Here is a 20600-nt window from a genome sequence, read left to right as displayed (position 1 = left end):
CCCTCCTCCCCTGAAACATTACCCTGAAAGACCTCATCTACATTATTAGCAGTGGCAACTTCCCCCTTCTTCACCTTAGAACCTCCACTAGAGGTTTTACGCTGCCTTAGGGAAGGCCCTGATGAAGCTGCCACCTCAGATCTGCACGAATCTGCCCCTTTGGCAGCCTCAGCCAATCTGGATGACTTATTTACTTTTGGAACACTGGGCACTTGAAACACTGGGGAAGAACACACAACAGAAGTAGACACAGACACAGTAGGGAGCACAGACTGGGGAGCAGACACAGTAGGGATCACACCTTCAGGCTGGGAAACTGACACCTGGGGGGGTCCTCAGGACTAGCTGAAACAGCTCCACCAACCCCTTGCTGCCCCCCACGTTCCTCCTCCTCCTCCATCCTCAGAAGTTCTTCCACCACCTCTGGCTGATTATGGAGGGCTTCAGGGCAAAGACTATAGGGGTGACCTAACTTATTACAAAGATTACAACGAATACTATTGCAGTCTTTTGCAACATGCCCTGAGCCCTGACAGAGGGAACATTTCTGCACAGAACATGAGCTTGAAAAATGCCCCTTTTCACCACAGCGATGACACAACTTTGGTTGCCCTGCATAAAAAGTAATAATCGTGTCACGACCTATAAAGGCAGACAAAGGGATGTGCTTAACAACATTACCCGTGACATGCAGTTTTACCAACACCGTCCAACCTCCTGTCCAAATCCCCCTATCATCTACAACTTTCCTCAATGGAGCTTGGACATCAGCATATCTCCCCAACCACACCACCAGATCCGCAGCAGGAATGGACTCATTGCGTACTAGAATGGTGACGTTCTTATATAATGGCTGGCGAGAGATTATTTTGGGTGACAAACCTGCCCATTTTGGGAACTCCTTCCACCTCTGCTCATACCTCTCCCAAAAGACATCTAATCCTTCCGCCTTGACAAAGGAGAGGTCATACTCATATGACCCAACTGGGCTGATAAGGGCAAAAACCTCCTCTGCTTTAAAACCCATCCCCAGAATACGGTCCACCATATCTCTCCTATTTGGGGGGGGCCTTCTCCAGTCCACCTCAATTGGACCACATTGCGGCGTTTAATGGAGCTACCAGATGGTGTCAGATTGGCCTGACCTTCACTCACATCAGTCCTAGTGACCGCAGAATAACTGGCCCTACTCACCCTTGGGACAGGTGCAGCCACCGCCGCAGCATAGGAAATAACTGCACTGCTTGCAACATCCCCACATCACTTTTAGTTACAGACCCCTCTTTAGATAAGTTAGAAACAACATTATCATCAACAGATGGAACAGAGACTTCTGACACAGAAATATCATCTACATTACCCTTGGTAATTCTTACTTCATTACCAGTAACTAAAAGGTTACTAACAGCGGAGATGTCTTTATCAGCACTCTTCACAGCAGAGTCTGCACACCCCTCACTGGCTCTGTGTACACAGGTGGTAGTCTCAGCCAGGAGATGAGCTTGCTCTCCACTGCCCTCTACAGCACCATCTATAGGAACTACATCTCCATTATGTTGTATAGGCAAATCTTTAACAAAAACGGCTTTTTCAGCCAACCGATGTTTCAAAGGTTTTGGGGGGACATCACTATCCTCTTCTTCATCCTCAGATGATCCAGACACGGCAAACTTGCGACCATGCAAAGGGGATTCCATTTCTGTGATTAACTTAAGCATTCCTGCTCCCTTCACAGGCTCAGATGGATCATCTTGCTCCATAGCCTCCTGCTGCAGTGACAAGGGCACAGAACTTCCTTGGCCCAGTGGCATACTGGCAGTCAAAACACCTGACTGCTGATCACCCACAGCCTGTGTGCCAGAGCTTTCTCCACTTTCTGCAGGCATACTGATACTTGGCTCAGAATGTAAAGATTTTCCAGCGTGCTGGCCAGAAACACAGTCCAAGCCCGAAGAAACTTTTTTGCTTTGCACTGACCTTTCTTTCTCGCACTCCGGTGATGCTTTTCCTCCACTGGACTCTATGGTCCCTCTGCGCATTGTACGGAAGCGATCATCATTGCCATATTTCTCCTTGAAAGCTCCGCTGGTTTCTTTCAATGCAGCCACCAGCAGACTCTGCTTTTCCACTTTAGCCTCCAAAGCCATTAACTCCGGCCGCATCTGTCTTCTCTTAGAACTGTGAAGCCGGTCATTTGCAATTTTTTTATGTTTGAAGTCAAACTTCAACTTCGCCAGTACTTCCTCCTCCTTGGCAATTCTCGCAATCCTAGCACAAACCTTCTTTCTGTAGGCTGACAGGCTTTCACCTTTAGCTGGGCCATTTCCCAGGTCCTCAAACACTGGTATGGGAGGACCGGTACTCTGGCCAACCGGGGGATCCTCCCCGGGGTCCACCCCAGATTCCTGCATCCACTCTGGGTATAGGGAATAATCAAGCTCGCTGGATCAGTAGGCCTCTCTGGAGCTCAGGAGATCAGCAGTAGTGCAGCCATACCCTTTGCAGCTGTAACAGCTTCAACTCTTCTGAGAAGGCTGTCCACAAGGTTTAGGAGCGTGTCTATAGGAATGTTTGACCATTCTTCCAGAAGTGCATTTGTGAGGTTAGGCACTGATGATGGGCGAGAAGGCCTGGCTCGCAGTCTACGCTCTAATTCATCCCAGAGCTGTTCTATTTGGTTGAGGTCAGGACTCTGTGCAGGCTAGTCAAGTTCCTCCACCCCAAACTCGGTCTTTATGGACCTTGTTTTGTGCGCTGGTCCAAATCATTTGGTGGAGGGGGGATTATTGCGTGGGGTTGTTTTTCAGGGGTTGGGCCTGGCCCCTTAGTTCCAGTGAAGGCAACTTCTAAGGCATTGGCATACCAAGACATTTTGGACAATTTCATGCTTCCAACCTTGTGGGAACAGTTTGGGGATGGCCCCTTCCTATTCCAACATGACTGCGCACCAGTGCACAAAGCAAGGTCCATAAAGACATGGATGAGCGAGTTTGGGGTGGAGAAACTTGACTGGCCTGCACAGAGTTCTGACCTCAACCTGATAGAACACCTTTGAGATAAATTAAAGCAGAGACTGCGAGCCAGGCCTTCTCCCCCAACATCAGTGCCTGACCTCACAAATGCGCTTCCGGAAGAATGGTCAAACATTCCTATAGACACACACTTAAACCTTATGGACAGCCTTCCCAGAAAATTTGTAGCCATTATAGCTGTAAAGGGTGGGCCAATTCAATATTGAATCCTATGGACCAAGACTGTGATGCAATTAAAGTTAATGTGCGTGTAAAGGCAGGCAATTTTTTGCTATTCGGCACTGAGCTACTTTAGCTGGTAATTGCATGGTCATGCAGCACTGTACGGAAATGAAATTTAGCTTTCTTTTGGCGCTATTTGATCACCACTGTTTTATATGAATGAATGAATGATTTGTAAAGCGCTGCAAATGCGAACTGAATCGCCTCAAGGCGCTGATACTGTATATATATATATACAGTATCTCACACAAGTGAGTACACCCCTCACATTTTTGTAAATATTTTATTATATCTTTTCATGTGACAACTCTGAAGAAATTACACTTTGCCACAATGTAAAGTAGTGAGTGTACAGCTTGTATAACAGTGTAAATTTGCTGTCCCCGCAAAATAACTCAACACACAGCCATTAATGTCTAAACCGATGGCAACAAAAGTGAGTACACCCCTAAGTGAAAATGTCCAAACTGGGCTCAAAGTGTCAATATTTTGTGTGGCCACCATTATTTTCCATGATGACATCACAGAGCTGGTGGAGGATAGAGACCTTGCGCTCCTCCACCTTCCGTTTGAGGATGCCCCACAGATGCTCAATAGGGTTTAGGTCTGAAGACATGCTTGGCCAGTCCATCACCTTTACCCTCAGCTTCTTTAGCAAGGCAGTAGTCATCTTGGAGGTGTGTTTGGGGTCCTTATGTTGGAATACTGCCCTGCGGCCCAGTCTCTGAAGGGAGGGGATCATGCTCTGCTTCAGTATGTCACAGTACATGTTGGCATTCATGGTTCCCTCAATGAACTGTAGCTCCCCAGTGCCGGCAGCACTCATGCAGCCCCAGACCATGACACTCCCACCACCATGCTTGACTGTAGGCAAGACACACTTGTCACATGAAAAGATAGAGGAAAATATTTACATAAACGTGAGGGGTGTACTCACTTTTGTGAGATACTGTGTGTGTGTTATATATATATATATATATATATATATATATATATATATATATATATATATAGCAGTGGTAGAAAAATCACTAGTTTCTCTGACTTTCAGCTCCTGCCAAGCAAGCTAAATATTTGGTGCTCAGATGAATGTCCGAACGAGTAGAGCAAAGTTCAAACACATGTTTCGACCAAACCAAGACATCCCTAAACATCATCTGATTTCTTAAAAGTTTCAAGATTCCTGTTTCCAAGGCAACAGTGCCAGGTGTAAATACAGTTAGGCCGTGATTTTTCTTTAGCTTTATGTGGTTTCTTTTTGTGATAATACAGCTGTTGCTTCTGAATGTCACTACATTTCCATGCTTGGTAAGTTTCTTCGCTGACAGAAGGTTACTTTCAAAAGTAGGAATATATAGCACATTTTTTATAGGAATCTTTCTGGTAACTATTTGAGATAGAAGACAGTGTAGATAATTGAGCCTTATTCCTTTCATATACATATTCTTGATTTGTTCAAGTAGAGCGAACAAAATTTTTATCATTGGTCATATGACTTGTAGCTTAAGAGTCAACGCTCCAGCTTTAAAATGATTAGTGAAAGGTACACCAAAGGAGGCCATATATGATTCTTTTTTTTGTTTTGTTCAACCAGCGGGTTTAATTTAAAAAAATGAGCCTATCCTCCCACTGTGCTATTGTATTCTGCCGGTGGAGAGCTATCCCTGCTGGCAGTATGCACTGGTTGGTCTGGAAAAACCCGACAATCTGGTTTTACACAAGTCAATTTAAAGATCAATGGATCAACTTGTGTACAACCAGCTAGCCCATACATGAATCAAAATTTGATCCATTGATTGCTTTAGTATCTGAAGCATCTTTTGTCTCTTCTTTAACACTTTTTGCCCTTTGTTGTGTCTATTCTTAACTCATCCTAGCTTTCCAAATTCAGCAGTTTAACTTTATGAACCTGTCTTTTTGCACACAAAACATAGTTACATCTTTATCGGGACTGCGATATTGTGGCGGACAAATTGGACACTTTTGACACATTTTTGGGACCATTGACAATTATACTATAAAATTGCACTGATTACTGTATAAATGCCACTGGCAGGGAAGGGGTTAACACTAGGGGGCGATCAAGGGGTAACTGTGTTCCCACACGCTAGTGGCCAAAAGGCAAAGCGACGCAAGGTAACGTCGTTTCGCTCAGCCGTACCATTCTGCCACAGTAAGACTGCGGCGGCTGGTTGGCAAGCAGTTAAACCACTTCTCCTCCAATATCATTGTGTGGTCATGTGTCCTCTTACACTCCCTGAGACTGAGTAGCTTTTTTCCTATGGTGGGATCACTATTGAGGTATTTGTAAATCACTATCATGTCCCCTCTCAAGCGTCTCTTTTCCAGCGAGAATTAATTTAGTGCTTGTAGTTGCTCCTCATAATTAAGGTCCTCCAATCCCCTTATTAATTGTGTTGCCCTTCTTTGGACTCTCTCCAGCTCCAGCACATCCCTTCTGAGGACTGGTGAGCAGAACTGGACCGAATACTCCAGATGTGGCCAGACCAGAGTTTTATAAAGTGGCAGGATTATAGTTTTATTGCTGGAGTATATCCTCTTTTTTATGCATGCCAATATTCTGCCGGCTTCCACGTGTTTTACGCTGCATATTATTATTATTATTGCGCAACTTGGTTCTTAGTGCAGATTCTACTAAAGGAGCATTTTTACTGTTTCCACTTTGTTTTATTGCTTATATTTTTTGCTTATTTTCATCTACATGCCTGGCCTTAACATATTCTAAGGTAAGCCCATCATCTGGATGAGCATCAAGTGCTGTAACAAATGTGTCATGAGACCACTGAGTAAGATTGCTGCTATATGAAAGTCTTCTATTTCTTTTCATATATCTTGCGAACATTCTACCATCTTATACATCTTATATAGTCCTGCATGTGCCTGCCTTTTATTAGCTTGGTCTGGTTTTGCTTTCTGATTAAATACAGTTTATTGTTAAAGTGGTTGTAAACCCTTTTTAACAATTCCAAAAAAAACCTGCAAGATAAAGGCATAATGAGCTAGTATGCATAGCATACTAGCTCATTATGAATTACTTACCTGAGATCGAAGCCCCCGCATCGGTCCTCGTTCACCGCTCCAGCGCCGACATCTCCCCAGGGGGTTACTTCCAGGTATCGCGGCTCTGGCGCTGTGATTGGCCGGAGCCGTGATGATGTCACTCCCACGCATGAGTGCAGGAGATGCCGGTAACGGCACAGTACAACTTAAGCAATGACACGTATGTGCCATTGCTTCAGTTTGCTTAAGTGCGCATGTGCCGATTATGTCGGCACATGCAAATACAGGGATATCTCCTAAACCATGCAGGTTAAGGAGATATCCAGTGTAGCTACAGGTAAGCCTAATTTTAGGCTTGCCTGTAGTTTAAAGTGGTTACAACCAATTTAAGATTTGCTCTATTTTCTTTAGCTCCTCCCACATTTATTTTGTTGTTTCACACTTGTATATGTGTACAATATGATCATTATCTATGCTTAGGGTTATAGTATTTTGAGCTTTCTGATATTTCTCTGTTGACGCATCTGTAGGTAAGCTTGGTCTGAGCTTATATATAATCCCATGTACCCTTTTTGTACCCTTTTTGTCAATAGCATCTTCTGGTAGTTCTGGTTTGTCAGAGAACTGAAAACGTTTATGAAATACTGTTTGTATCCATCATGTATGTTTTCTGACTTTTTTTTAGACACTTTTAAGCATAGGCATGCGCACAGGGTGTGTCGGGTGTGCCCAGGCACACCCTAATCACCACGTGCACATTAGTGTTAACGCTCTGTGTAGCAGCAGAAATAGGGGAAAGATTTCCCTCTTACCGGCTCTGCCATAAGAGAAGTGTTTATGCTCTTCTCTTTCACTGTGCCGGCAGGGAGGTCAATGTGCCGGGGTCATATATATGTAGACACCCGCACACACATGTGTGTTTGAGCTTAAGGGTGCACACCCTAATGCAATAGGCTGCGCACACCTATGCTTTTAAGGTTTAACATTGAGATGTATCTGTATTTGCAGCAGCCTCTAGTACTTTTGTTGTAGCCAAGCCCATAACCTGTTGGCAAGCTGCTATAGAAATTACTGTAACCAGTCCACATTTGCTGGAGCCATGGCTGAGCCCTTCTTGTTTTATCTGAAAACAGAGACAGGAAGACAAGAAATTACATCATAACCATTTAGTTCCTCAAGGAAGAACATTACATAACCATGCCACCTAGTGGCAGAACTACTAATTACAGTATAACATATGAGAATAGTTGTTGCACCTGTCTGTATAAGCAGCATGTTACCAGTTGTAAACTTAAATACTTTTTTCATTGTTTTAATCTTGGGCTAGTTTACAATGCAGTTGGAGGGCGGTAAAACACAGACATTTGAGACATATTTTTACTGCCTCAACTGCACCCCCTTAAGCTCCAAAGGCAGCAGAAAAGGGGTGTACACATGCTGCGGCAAGAATTATCTCCCCCCCCCATTGAGTTTGTCAGTCAGTATATACCCATTAAACAGTCTCATTCATCTCAATGGTACCATGCCACAGATGCATGCAATGCACACAGTTGCAGCGCAGTGGTGTTTATAGGGGTTAAAACTGGAGGTTATGAGGCAATATAATGGCTCCTCAATGCCTGTGAAATGCCCTCTGAAGAATAATCCACCATGCATCACTCTTTCGAAAGTTAACACTGGTGTAAACTAGCCCTTTGAGTTAAGCAGCCTCCAATACCCTGTGGATGTGGATAAGACTATGACTGTGACATACAATAGCAATTTAAATGCCAGAAGATAAGTTCTTCGTTGGCCAGATTGGTAAATTGATTCTTGAATCAATTTCAATAAATTGAAAGGGTTAAAATGCTGTGGTGTGTCTGCCATTTGGCCTGTGGAGCTTCCCATAGCAGGGGTATTTAAGCAGGTATGGATTAGGCCCAGAGGAGGAGATTGGTCATGGGAGTAAGAAGTACCATACATGTAGAAATGTACACCTGGTCCCTGAAGGGGGACTGTAAGGCCTGGTTCACACCTATGCAGTTTGCATATTTCCGGTGCATTTTGCGTTTTTCAATGCACGTTTGTGATCCATTGAAGTCTGAGAAAACAAAAACTAGAAAATAGTCCCTGGCCCTTTCCATAAAATTCACAGATGTGAACTACATCCATAGGAAACAATGTTAAATCGACTGTAGTGTGTTTCTGCAAAACTGAAAACACACAAAAAATGCATAGGTATGAACCAGGCCTTAGTAATTTTGTTTGTATTTAGACCAGAAACAAAATTATCAATGGATGATGGATCATCTTTCCAGAAACAAATAACATCATCAATGAATCTATCATATAGGAGGAGATTCACCCCAAGCTCCTCTTCGTCAACTGTATAGCATTCCTCAAACAAACACATATAAAGGTTGGCTAAGCTCAGCGCAAACCTTGTCCACATAGCAGTTCCCCGTACTTGAAAATAAAATGTATTTGGTCAAAATGTATTAAATGAAATCCAAAATAAATCTCTTGATTTAAAGGCATAAATTGATCTTGTTATAAGTAACATTCTATCGTTTCCAATTTATTTTGGTGAGAGACATACGATCTAAAGATGTTAGTCCTATGAATATTGTGTCTACTCTTCTGCACACCCGACATCTTTTACAGGGAAAGATGCCTTTCACAGATCCAGAAAATTCAATACATTTTGTTTGTTCAATTAAATTAGGTGCCATCTTGTTTCGCAATGCAGGAGCCATTTTAAAAATAAGTTTAGGTTTTTCAGACATTTGGGGCCCTAATACCTTGTCATTTTTGTGGATATTCCAATGTTTTCTAATATTTTATTGATCACTTTCTTTTGCTCAGAATAAAGTAATTAATAAATCTTAGGTGCCCAGTTCACGTACATTAGGAGCCTCCATATGCTCAATATAGTCTATCTCAGAAACCCATTTCAAAAGAGTCAAAGCCTGTGTTGATTTCCAGTGGTGCAGGGTAACTGCCCAGGCTGCTGTTAAAAAAAATTCTGTAATATATCTTTCTCAATATGTTTGAGAGTACCAGAAATAACAAAGAACAGTTCTATCTGGGGAGATTTTGGTATAGTCACATCAGTGATTATTTTTTGTAATACATCAGGGGTGTCCTTAACCAGTTACAGACCGCCTGCTGCACTTGTTGGATCCCTGGGGTTGGCTCCCCTGCGCGAATCGCCATCATTGTATGTTGGGAATGTACACAGCGGTTTGTGGGCACGCACACCCATTCGCGAGCGGGGGGAGCCAACCAGCGGGTCCGGCGGACTCAATGTCCACCCGCCACCCACAATCGCTCCAGAAACAGGCAGAACGGGGATCTGTTAGTGTAAACAAACAGATCCCCGTTCTGTCAGGGGAGGAGAGAGAGATCATCTGTTCCTAGTAATTAAGAAAAGCGCTCTCTCTCCTTCTCCAGCCAGCCCAGCCCCCATACAGTTAGCAACACCTCCCAGGGAACACACTTAACCCCCTTAGTGTTAACCCCTTCCCTGCCAGTGACATTTATACAGCAATCTGTGGCTATTTTTAGCTCTGATTGCTGTGTAAATGTCAATGGTCCCAAAAAAGTGTCAAAAGTGTCTGTCCGCCGCAATGTCACAGTCTGGCTAAAAATCGCAGATCACCGCCATTACTAGTAAAAAAAAGAAAAAGAATAATAAAAATGCCATAGTATTTATATGTATTTTGTAGACGCTATAACTTTTGCACAAACCAATCAATACACGCTTATTCCGATTTTTGTTTTACCAAAAATATGTAGAAGAATACAGAGTTCCACCCAAAAAAAATAAATGTAATTTATGTGCATAAAAAAATTAAAAAAAGACATTTGGAGAATTTTTAATTTTTTTTACTCACCTCTAAATGCCTGTTGCTAGGGGGTCCCTCGTAGTCTGCGTCCTTCAGTGCCTGGGCTCTTGACGTCACTTCCCTCGGCGCAGTAAGGGTGATCAGCTCTGCCCCCTCCCTATTGTCAATCATCTGGGACACATCACAGGTACCAGATAATTGCGCTGCCAATCACGGCGCGCGGTGCCACTCGCACATACATAGTGGGTGCCCAGCTGTGAAGCCACAGCCGGGCGCCCACATTTACAATGCGGGCGCCGCCGAGCGGAGGGGGAGACGAGCAGGGCTTTGAACCCCCGCATCGCTGGACCCTGGGATAGGTAAGTGTCCGATTATTAAAAGTCAGCAGCTGCAGTATTTGTAGCTGCTGACTTGTAATTTTTTTTGTTTTAAGCGGAACACCGCTTTAAGGGGGCAAATCCTTTTGGTCCTTAAGTGGTTACTATAAGAAAGAAGTTGTTTCACACATTTCTGAAGATCTACATCTACATAATGTGATAAGTAACTGGTTAAGGAATTTATCCCAGAAAAGACTGGGCGGCCAGGTGGATGTACCAAAGATTTATGTATCTTTGGGAGATAATTCATTAAAGGAACAGTCGAGTGAATTATGAAAATTAATTCTAATCCCATCAGCACAAGCACCATTGATCACAAGTTAAAATGTATCCATGTAAATATTTGTGGAAACATTCTACAAGGGTTTATAATAGGCTTTCTTTATATAGTCACATTTATTCCAAAGCCCTAAACCTCCTCCCCTGTCAGCATTTCTAATAATAATAAATTTTTCCAAGAGTGATTTTAAATGCTATATTTTATTTTTTAGTAAGTTTTCCACTGTGATAGGTACTTTTGTAAATCTTTAGATACCAAAGAGTTAAATATTTCTATGAAAGGACCCTTTGAGCTCACTGGGTTAAATTTTGATTTAGGCTTCAGATTGGCATGAATAGGTTTGTCATATAGGGAGGTCACTAATTCTGAAACATTGTTATCTATTGGGGTAATAAGCATATTAGAAGTATCAGTAGCTTTATTTTTCAATTTCATGTTAGCTAAGAATCTTTGCAGGGTTAATTTATGAATATATGTTTGCAGATCTATAAAAATGTGGTAAATGTTTGCAGGTTGGGTAGGAAAAAAAGCTAAAACCTCTTTTTAGTAGTGCTGATTCATCAGGAGTTAATTTGTGTTAGGTAGATTAAACTGGTTCCAAAGCTAAAAGATGCCTACCACAATGCCTACCCTATATTAACCTCCCTGGTGGTATGATTATGTCAGATTTTTGATGCTGAAAGTGGTACATTGTTTTGCATGGAAATATGGCGTTTTATATTGTAGGCCTGTAATTCTTAAGAAAGAACTCACTTAAATCTATCCAAACAAGAGTCTAGTAGACATCCCGGGTATGATAAAGTTTGAAACACGAAATCATAAATTATAATATAATAGATAACTATAAATAATTATAACACATAATAATATAATAATAATAAAATGTGTTCATTAATGTAATCAAATCAAAAACACTGAAATTTGCTTAGTTGCTGAATTGTCGCTGTCATCACTTTCAGTGTTTGATGACTAATATCCCCACGAATCACTATCGCTCAATTCTGCAAGTGATTCTAATTTATTATCACTGTTTTATATCTGGTCTAAAACCACTTTTGACATAAAGGGACACTTTTTGGTTGCTATGGACAATCTCAAGTTTCCAGACAGAAAGAACAGTCTATAGAACAGTATAAAGAATTTATAACATGTTCCTCTAAGGGGGTGGTGTATGTGCTGGAATGTCCGTGCAAACTCCAGTATGTTGGTCGTACTTCCAGACCCCCATTGGTAAGGGTACGTGAACATATTAATAATATTAGAAAAGGAATATTTCATGTCTAAGCACTTCAGAGAAGTTCATAATAGGAACCCAAAATGTTTAAAATTCCGGGCGATTGAGAAGGTGGAACATCATTGGAGGGGGTAATTTTATAAGACATCAAAGTCAATGTGAGTCAGCCTGGATATATGAGACCCAGGTCTTAGTGCCTAGGGGGCTCAACATAGATTTCGACCTTAGCTGCTTTATTTATAATGGTTAAATAAGTGCATACATAATATATAAATAGGGCAAATAATCAGTATAAAATGTGAAATATAATTTTAAAAAACATTTTTTATAGAGAAGGGTCTTTTTAAACATTTTTCAGTTTCACCCCCGGTGAGGGAATGTTATATGAGGACTGTTTATAAGATCTTATATAATTGGTATTGGGTAAAATTGTATAGTAGTAATAAACATTGTAGGTTTTTATTGCAATTTTAGGCATATGTATTTATTAATTCCTGTTTTAGATTGTAACAAGCGGTCGCCCCGGTGGGTCAGCAGTTCAGGTTGTGGAGAACATTTTTGAGTTACATAAATTGGTTATCCTGCTGTGGTGACACACTTTCTAGTGTAAGAATTTGTGTTCCATAGTCCACAGGAAGTGTGACTGTCAACAGACAGTGCTAACGGCCGTGGTGACGCCTTAAGATTTGCCTAGGCAACCATTATATAAAGGCTCAGGGGAATGGCTCGCCCATCTACTAGTGAAGTCCAATGAGAGGGCGACACACGTTTAGAGGGGAGGAGCCGAGCCTGTGACGTCACACAGTCATTGTGAGTCCATGCCCATGGTGAACGAGCAGACGTTTTTCATATATTCTGTTTTAACTTTTTGATCTTGTAAACGTGCCTTTTATTGGGGGCTTTTTTAATAAAAGTACAAACAGAGAGCACTATGGTATCTATGTTTGTTATTACATGTCAATAATCGTATTGAGAAAAGCGGAGCTGAGCTGTAAGGAGGGAGAGAAGGAGGGTGTTGCCTGAAATTTACGTAAGTGAAGTTACCAGTACAAACATGCAGCCTGGGGAATGTAGGAGTTCCTGCTATTAAGACATGGAGGAGAGAGATTGTGGACGAATTAAATGAGTTTTTAACTCATCTGTGAGGTGAGCAGGCAATTTGGCTAGTGATGGTGTGCATGAGTTATTGATCCCAGAAAGGACGGATATACACAGCGCGGATTGTGTTTCACACATTAAGATATATGAACTGTTTCTTCACCAAGAATAGGAGTTTTTTCATATTTAATTTTTGATTTTTCACATAGACTGGTTGGACTGTGATATTTTTTATTGTATGGAAAATAGGGATTGCATAATCATTTTTTTTATGTAATGATTCAAAGACACACAGTGCTGCACTATAAGGAAATTATCGTTTTAATTAAGTGTGGTGAATCACTGTGAGTGTTACAGCAGCTGTGGGGATATTTATATTGTAGTTACACTGGTATTTAGATTAATTTTATCTTGGCGCTGATTGTCTCTTCACACTTTATATATAATATAAAACTGCATGCAGGGCACTAGACAAATGACTAGGGACATAAGGAATGTGAAATTATTTGATACAGTACACTATACCTACAGATTACTGTATGTGTAATGTGTTTTTCACTTTTTAAATTTGGCGCCGGGCTCCGTCCCCGTGCATCGCGACGCCCGCAGGGAACAGAGCCTGGCACAGTGATAGATTGAGTGGAGACACAGCTCGCACACACAGCGGGGAGACATCACAGGATCCTGGGTGCAAGGTAAGTAAGCTGTACATGGATCCTGTGATGCAATCCCGAGTGTGGCTCGGGGTTACTGCTTTTGGTAATGAAAATTCACTTTGAGCCACACTCGAGAATACAGCTAGAGGGGTTAAGGTAAAAAGATGTTTTAACAGCTTTCTGTTTTCTCCCACCTTCCTAAATACCTACCTAAGTCCTCAATTGATACAGCGCTGTACATAGCTGCATCTTTTCTCTCGCCTCTCTTCTTTTTCGCACATTGACTCGGCAGCCATTGGCTCCTGCTGCGGTCAATCAAATGCTGTAAGGAAGAAGCGGGGGGCGAGGGCTAAGCCCCACTGTGTGTGTCTTTGAAACACGCTCCATAGACACACACAACTCAGAAGCAAGAATTCACTGTGTGCCCCCATAACAAGAGGCTGTCTTCATCAGTGTGGGGGGGGGAAGGATCGGGGCCACAGGTGATGATAACATGTTTATTATTTGAATTCAACATTTTTTGCCTTTAATAACACTTTAAATACATATGTATTTTTATTATGTCTTGTTTTTGCTCTTTTATTTGAAGTTTGTTTTAAAATTTGTACCCTGAAAAAATTGTGGTATGGTCACTGATTTTGGGTTTTGTATTTTGTAAAAAAAGGTGTCACTGTAATCATCAGGGGCAAATCTAAAATGATGACCTGTTCCATTGCCATGTGAGTGCTGGAAACAAACTGTATGGAGGGGAATTGCATGATTATGCCATTTATTCAATAAAAGATGTTGCTGGTTAAGTGGATTGTCTGGTCTGATTTGCTTTGAGCACAACATGAGAGTGAAGTCCTACAGTGTATGGGATCGGAGAATGAAGTGTAAATTTCATGTTAACCTTCTGGGTGATGAAGAGTAAAAGGTAAAAAGAAGGAAATAGAAGCAGCCAGTTAAGGAGAGTACGTGGTGATGGCCAGTGACAGAGGTTCTGTTGGAAGGGTGGATTGGTGTGCTGTATGGTCTACACCAGGAGTCTCCAAACTATGGCCTTCCAGTTGTTCGGGAATAGGGATAAGCTTACGTTTGACTCAAACATCGGGTGTTCGCCCGTTCGCCGAATTTAAAACATTATGGGGCGTTCACGGCAAATTTGAGCTCCCGCGGAATGCCCCATAATGAATGGCGAGACCGTCAACGCACTGCGAGATCGTAGTGCATTGATGGCTGCTGATTGGCCAAAGCATGCCCTGACCTGCATGCTTTGGCCAATCACAGCGTGCTCTGCTGTGAGAGCCATGATTGGCCAAAGGCAGGGTGCCTTTGGCCAATCATGGATCAGGGGGCTGAGTCCACGCCCCACACTATGCTAGGCTGCTTACATAGCGGCCGTACATAGTTTTATGAATAAAAGCAGCAAAATTACATTTGTAAAGGAAAAAATGTAATTTAAAACTGCTCGCAGCTGTAATGTATTGCTGGATCCAGGCAATAGAGATAAAAATCATTGAAAATGGCATGGGTCCCCCCCCCAGTCCATTACCAGGCCTTTTGGGTCTGGTATGAATATTAAGGGGAACACTACGCCCAGATTAAAAAAAAATGGCATGGGGGTCCCCCCAAAATCCATACCAGGCCCCTCAGGTCTGGTATGGATTTTAATGGGAACCCCGCGCCAAAATGAAAAAAAAATGGCATGGGGTCCCCCCAAAATCCATACCAGACCCTTATCTGAGCATGCAACCTGGTAGGCTGCAGGAAAAGGGGGGGCAAAAGAGCACTCCCCCTCCTGAACCATACCAGGCCACATGCCCTCAACATGGGGAGGGTGTTTTGGGGTCGCCCAAAACACCTTGTCTCCATGTTGATGGGGACAAGAGCCTCTTCCCCAGAACCCTTGCCTGGTGGTTGTGGGTGTCTGTGGGCGGGGAGCTTATAGGAATCTGGAAGCCCCCATTAACAAGGGGACCCCCAGATTCCACCCCCCTATGTAAATGGGTATTGGGTACATGACGTCACATGATATCAGAAGGGGGCAGAGTCACCCGCTTACATCACTGGGTGGCCCTGCCCTCAGCTATATAACAGCTGTCAAAGCAAAAAGGCCACAGTCGGCCGGAGCCTCCCATCGAGGCAGAGTTTTTCCTTTTTTTTTTCTCAGGTCATCAGCGCTGTGATCAAAGCTAGATGGACATCGTGGGACTTTTTTTTTATATATAAAGGAATTGTCCCAAACTGTCTACTGTCATTTTTACTTTTTTGACACTTTTTTTGGTGAATGTGTAGGGGTACAATGTACCCGATACCCATTCACCTAGGGGGGCACCCCAAAACACCCTCAATGTTGAGAGGATGTGGTCTAGTATGGTCTAGTATGGTTCAGGGGCATGGGCCCCCCTTTTCCTGCAGCCTGTCAGGTTGCATGCTCGGATAAGGGTCTGGTATGGATTTTGGGGGGAACCCCGCACCATTTTTTAAATTTTGGCTTGGGGTTCCCTTTAAAATTCATACCAGACCTGAAGGGCCTGGTATGGATTTTGGGGGGCCCCACGTCATTTTTTTTTTACATTTTGGCACAGGGTTCCCCTTAATATCCATACCAGACCTGAAGAGCCTGGTATGCATTTTGGGGGGACCCCCATGCAATTTTTTTATTTTGGTGCGGTGTTCCCATTAATATTCATACCAGACCCAAAGGGCCTGGTAATGGACTGGGGGGGACCCACACCATTTTTTAAAATTATTTTTTATGTATATTTCTTGAACCCGACAATACATTACAGCTGCGAGCAGGTTTATAGACTAAGGACTCCCCCCCAGGTACGATATTTAAAGGAATATTTAATTTTTATTGTTTTACTATAAGCATTATTAAAATCACTGCTCCTGAAAAAATGGCCGTTTTTAAAACTTTTTTTTGGATTGATACATGTCCCCTGGAGCAGGACCCAGGTCCCCAAACACTTTTTATGTCAATAACATGCATATAAGCCTATAAAATGAACACTTTTGATTTTTCATGTTCATAGACTTTAACAATGTTCGCACAAATTTTTTGCCTGTTCGCAAGTTCTGGTGCGAACCGAACTGGGGAGTGTGTTTGGCTCATCCCTGTTCAGGAACTACAGTTCCCATCATGCCTAGTCATGTCAGTGTATGGCAGAGTCTTACAAAACCTAATGGGATGTGTATGTCTGCAACAGCTGGAGGGCCAAAGTTTGAAGATCCCTGGTTTTAAGTGGCATGAACCCTAAAGTAGGGCCCACTGCATAGTTGAATTCTCCTATGAACTGGGCCTGGCCCATGGTTGTGCGAGGCCTCATAAAGTACAGTATATAGCAGATTCCCTCTATGCCTTTGGATTGAAGAGTAAAGTATACCGTGTAAAGAACTTGTGAAGGAAAATTAGTATTCAACTCTTTATCCCTCAAAATGACTTCATATATCAATGCTGGGACAGGCGTCACTTGAGGTGAAAAGACCTTATACTTTCACTGTAGGACTTTAGCCTCCAGCCACAAGGGGGGCTAACACACGCATGAAAGCAGTACCATTATGTTAACATGTGAGAAATAATAACAATAAAACTGACAGCATGTGGTTACGCCATTCTGCCACCAACATGCCAACTTAATTTTTTTTTTAAAAAGAAATGTGCCTTTTTTTTCCAAACACATTTTACTAGCTTAATGAGGGAGACTGAGAGTTTTCCCTTTGGTCAGACTTGAGCAAAAGAAAAATCTATTATTTTGCTGTGAAATCATTCAGCTCATCAGTAATAGCAACTGATAAAGAAGCATTATTATATGTCACATCTGTAAATAGTTAGAGCTATAAATAATTACTGTGACAACTGTGTAAAAATAGTTATTTTTTTATTAGGTTGGCATCCCTGCCATGCTTTAAACATGCAAACAAGTTTAAATAGTTACTTTTTAAATTTATGTAAGGATTTTTAGTCGCACCTGTATAATTCCTATCATCACAACAGTTAGCTGTAAGTGAAAACCACATTTAGCAACTAAATTGGATCTATGTATTGCTTTCCTGGAAGATAGTGTGCCCAGATGGAATAGACATTTGGAACAGAAGTTACCATCTGACAATCATTAGGACACCGTTTGTGAAGAGCTGGACTTAATTTGATTTTAAGCAGGGATTTTCATCATTACTATTATTACTAATTCAGTAGTTTTGGCAGAGATCACCAGTAATAAATGCATAATAAACTGCTTGGAACGCAGGAGACAGAACTTGAGCCCAAGGAATCTTAATAGGAGTACCATGCAGCAGCTAAAGAATTAAACCACTCATCAATCTAATTGGTTCATTTGAAAAGAGTTCAGTTTGCTAAGATTGTCTATCCTTTAAGATTATAAAGGCCATTTATACTAGTGTCATATAATAGTTGTAGACCTACACATTAATCCTGGCATGCACAGCATTTTCTCTATGCTGCACATTATGTTTTCTTTTACCACATGTTTAAATATTGCTTGTATACTTGTACAGTATTAGGTCATAGGTTTTTGCAGTGGCTTTTTTGCAGTTAAAGGGCACTAAAAGCACTTGCATGCAATACACTGCGTGTCACTTATTGGAAATTGTGAGTTATCGTCCTAAATTTAAACCTAACCTTAAATATTTTCTATAAAAAATGAGTGCACCTTTGGTGTACTAGTACTTTTTTATCCCCTTCTCCTCCTTTATCACTTTCAGTAAGTGTTACACCTAGCTAAAATACCACAACTTTTTTCAGAAGGGTGGCAATAAAAGAAGGCCGTTTTACCATCCCCGCCAAACCATCCACCTAACTTAAAGTCTATAATACAGCCAGAGTGGGCTGTTTATATGCCATGGCTACAATTCTTTGGGGTTGATTTATTAAAACTAGAGAGTGCAACATCTGGCACAGCTCTGCATAGAAAACCAATCAGCTTCTATTTTTTTTTTTTTTGTCAAAGCTTAATTGAACAAGCTGAAGTTAGAAGCTGATTGGCTACCATGCACAGTTGCACCAGATTTTGCACTCTCTAATTTTAATAAATCAACCCCTTTGTGTCAGAGCCACTGCAAATTAGTCAAACTTGCCCAATTCACTGCAAATTGCTTTTCAGTGAATGGGCTAGTATGAAGTTGAACACTTAGGTGTCCGTGTATGAAACAGAGATGAGCTGTGATCCTGGGGATCGCAGCTCATCTCTGACCATTAGCGGTTTATCAAAGTGAGAGGATCAAAGGAGAACATGTTCTCTGTTGATCTTCACAGCGTGCAGAGAAGCTCTCATTAATATGCACAGAAACAGCCAGTTTATGAAGTGCTGATGTCAGCACTTCACTGGCGATCTGTGCTCAAATTCACACTCCCCAATTCACCAGACCAGAGCTGGTGAACTGGGGAGGTAGGAGAGAATTCACCCAAGAAATCAGGAGGAAATAGGAAGTTTATTGACTTCCTCCTTCCACCTTGCCGCCAAGAGAGATAGGAATTACATCTCCCAGTGTTTCACCAGCCCCCACCTAAGCTGTACACCAGGTTACACACAGTATATATAAATTATATTTGTGTGTGTGTGCATAGCTCTCTCTATATATATATATATATATATATATATATATATATATATATATATATATATGTGTATGTGTGTATATATATATATATATATATATATATATATAGTATATATATATATGTATGTGTGTGTGTATATATATATATATATATATATATATATATATATATATATATATATAGTATGTATGTGTATATATATATATATATATATATATATATATATATATATATATATATATATATAATATGCATATCAAGTTTATATATATATATATGTGTGTGTGTGTGTGTGTGTGTGTATGTGTATATATATACATACATATATACACAGTGGCGGCCTATCCATATGGGGTGAAGGAGTGCCGCCCCCCATAATCCATGTGCCCGGCCCCTAATCTACATGCAGGGCACCGTACACATGGATTCCAAAGGGGTTTTTTTTTTTTGAAGCACATGAATAGAGCCAATTGGTTTTAGATGTCTTCAAAAAAGGGTTGGCTCGGGACACAGAGCACTGATCACTGCGCCCCATGCCCACCCACTTATGTGACAATAGCAAACTAATATTTGCTATTGTCTTCTTGATTCTCCTCTCAGCCAATCAGGAAGTGGGTCCTGAGACCCAGCACCCATTTGGCCGAGGGAAGAAGAGATCCTATTGGCCGCCAAGGAGGAGGAAGGAGAAGACCTAAGGGAAGTCAAGAAGGAGAAGATGCAGGGTGATTCCGCCCCTGGAGGAAGCACTGCCCACAACCTAGATAGGGTAAGTGCAGGGCTGGTGACCGACCGATCGGGGGGGCTACCTGTGACCTGACCGACCAAGTGGGGGGGTGGATTGTTTGCCGACCCCCCCAAAAAACGATGCCACCATTTTAATATAGACTGCCAGCACCCAGCTCCAGTCACATAAAGAAATCACTGGATCACACTACACAGGCCACAGCACCCTTGTGAATGAGTCCCAAGACCTTCTCCACAAAGAGCTTTATTAACTTAATACAGTTTTGGATTTTAAAATTGTTTTATTTTTGTTCACTAATAATGAGTTTAGTGTATTTTAATAAAAAAAAAATTGATATTTTCATAAGGGGGGGTGGGGGGGTGGACCCTGTCAGCTAGGCCTTACAGGACCTGATGATTTTGAACAGCAGCCCTGATCACAGGAGTATAATTATTTGTGCTCCTGTGACCTGAATCAGCCAAGAGCAGTCTAACGTCTGGTGTCGGCTTACATCTGTTAAGTCTCTGTAAGGATCCTGACACAAATGTCAGGATCCACCCACA

The sequence above is a fragment of the Aquarana catesbeiana genome, linkage group LG10 (assembly GCF_042186555.1).
Source record: "Aquarana catesbeiana isolate 2022-GZ linkage group LG10, ASM4218655v1, whole genome shotgun sequence".
NCBI classification, from domain to species: Eukaryota; Metazoa; Chordata; class Amphibia; order Anura; family Ranidae; genus Aquarana; species Aquarana catesbeiana.
Note: the sequence above shows the minus strand (reverse complement) of the source record.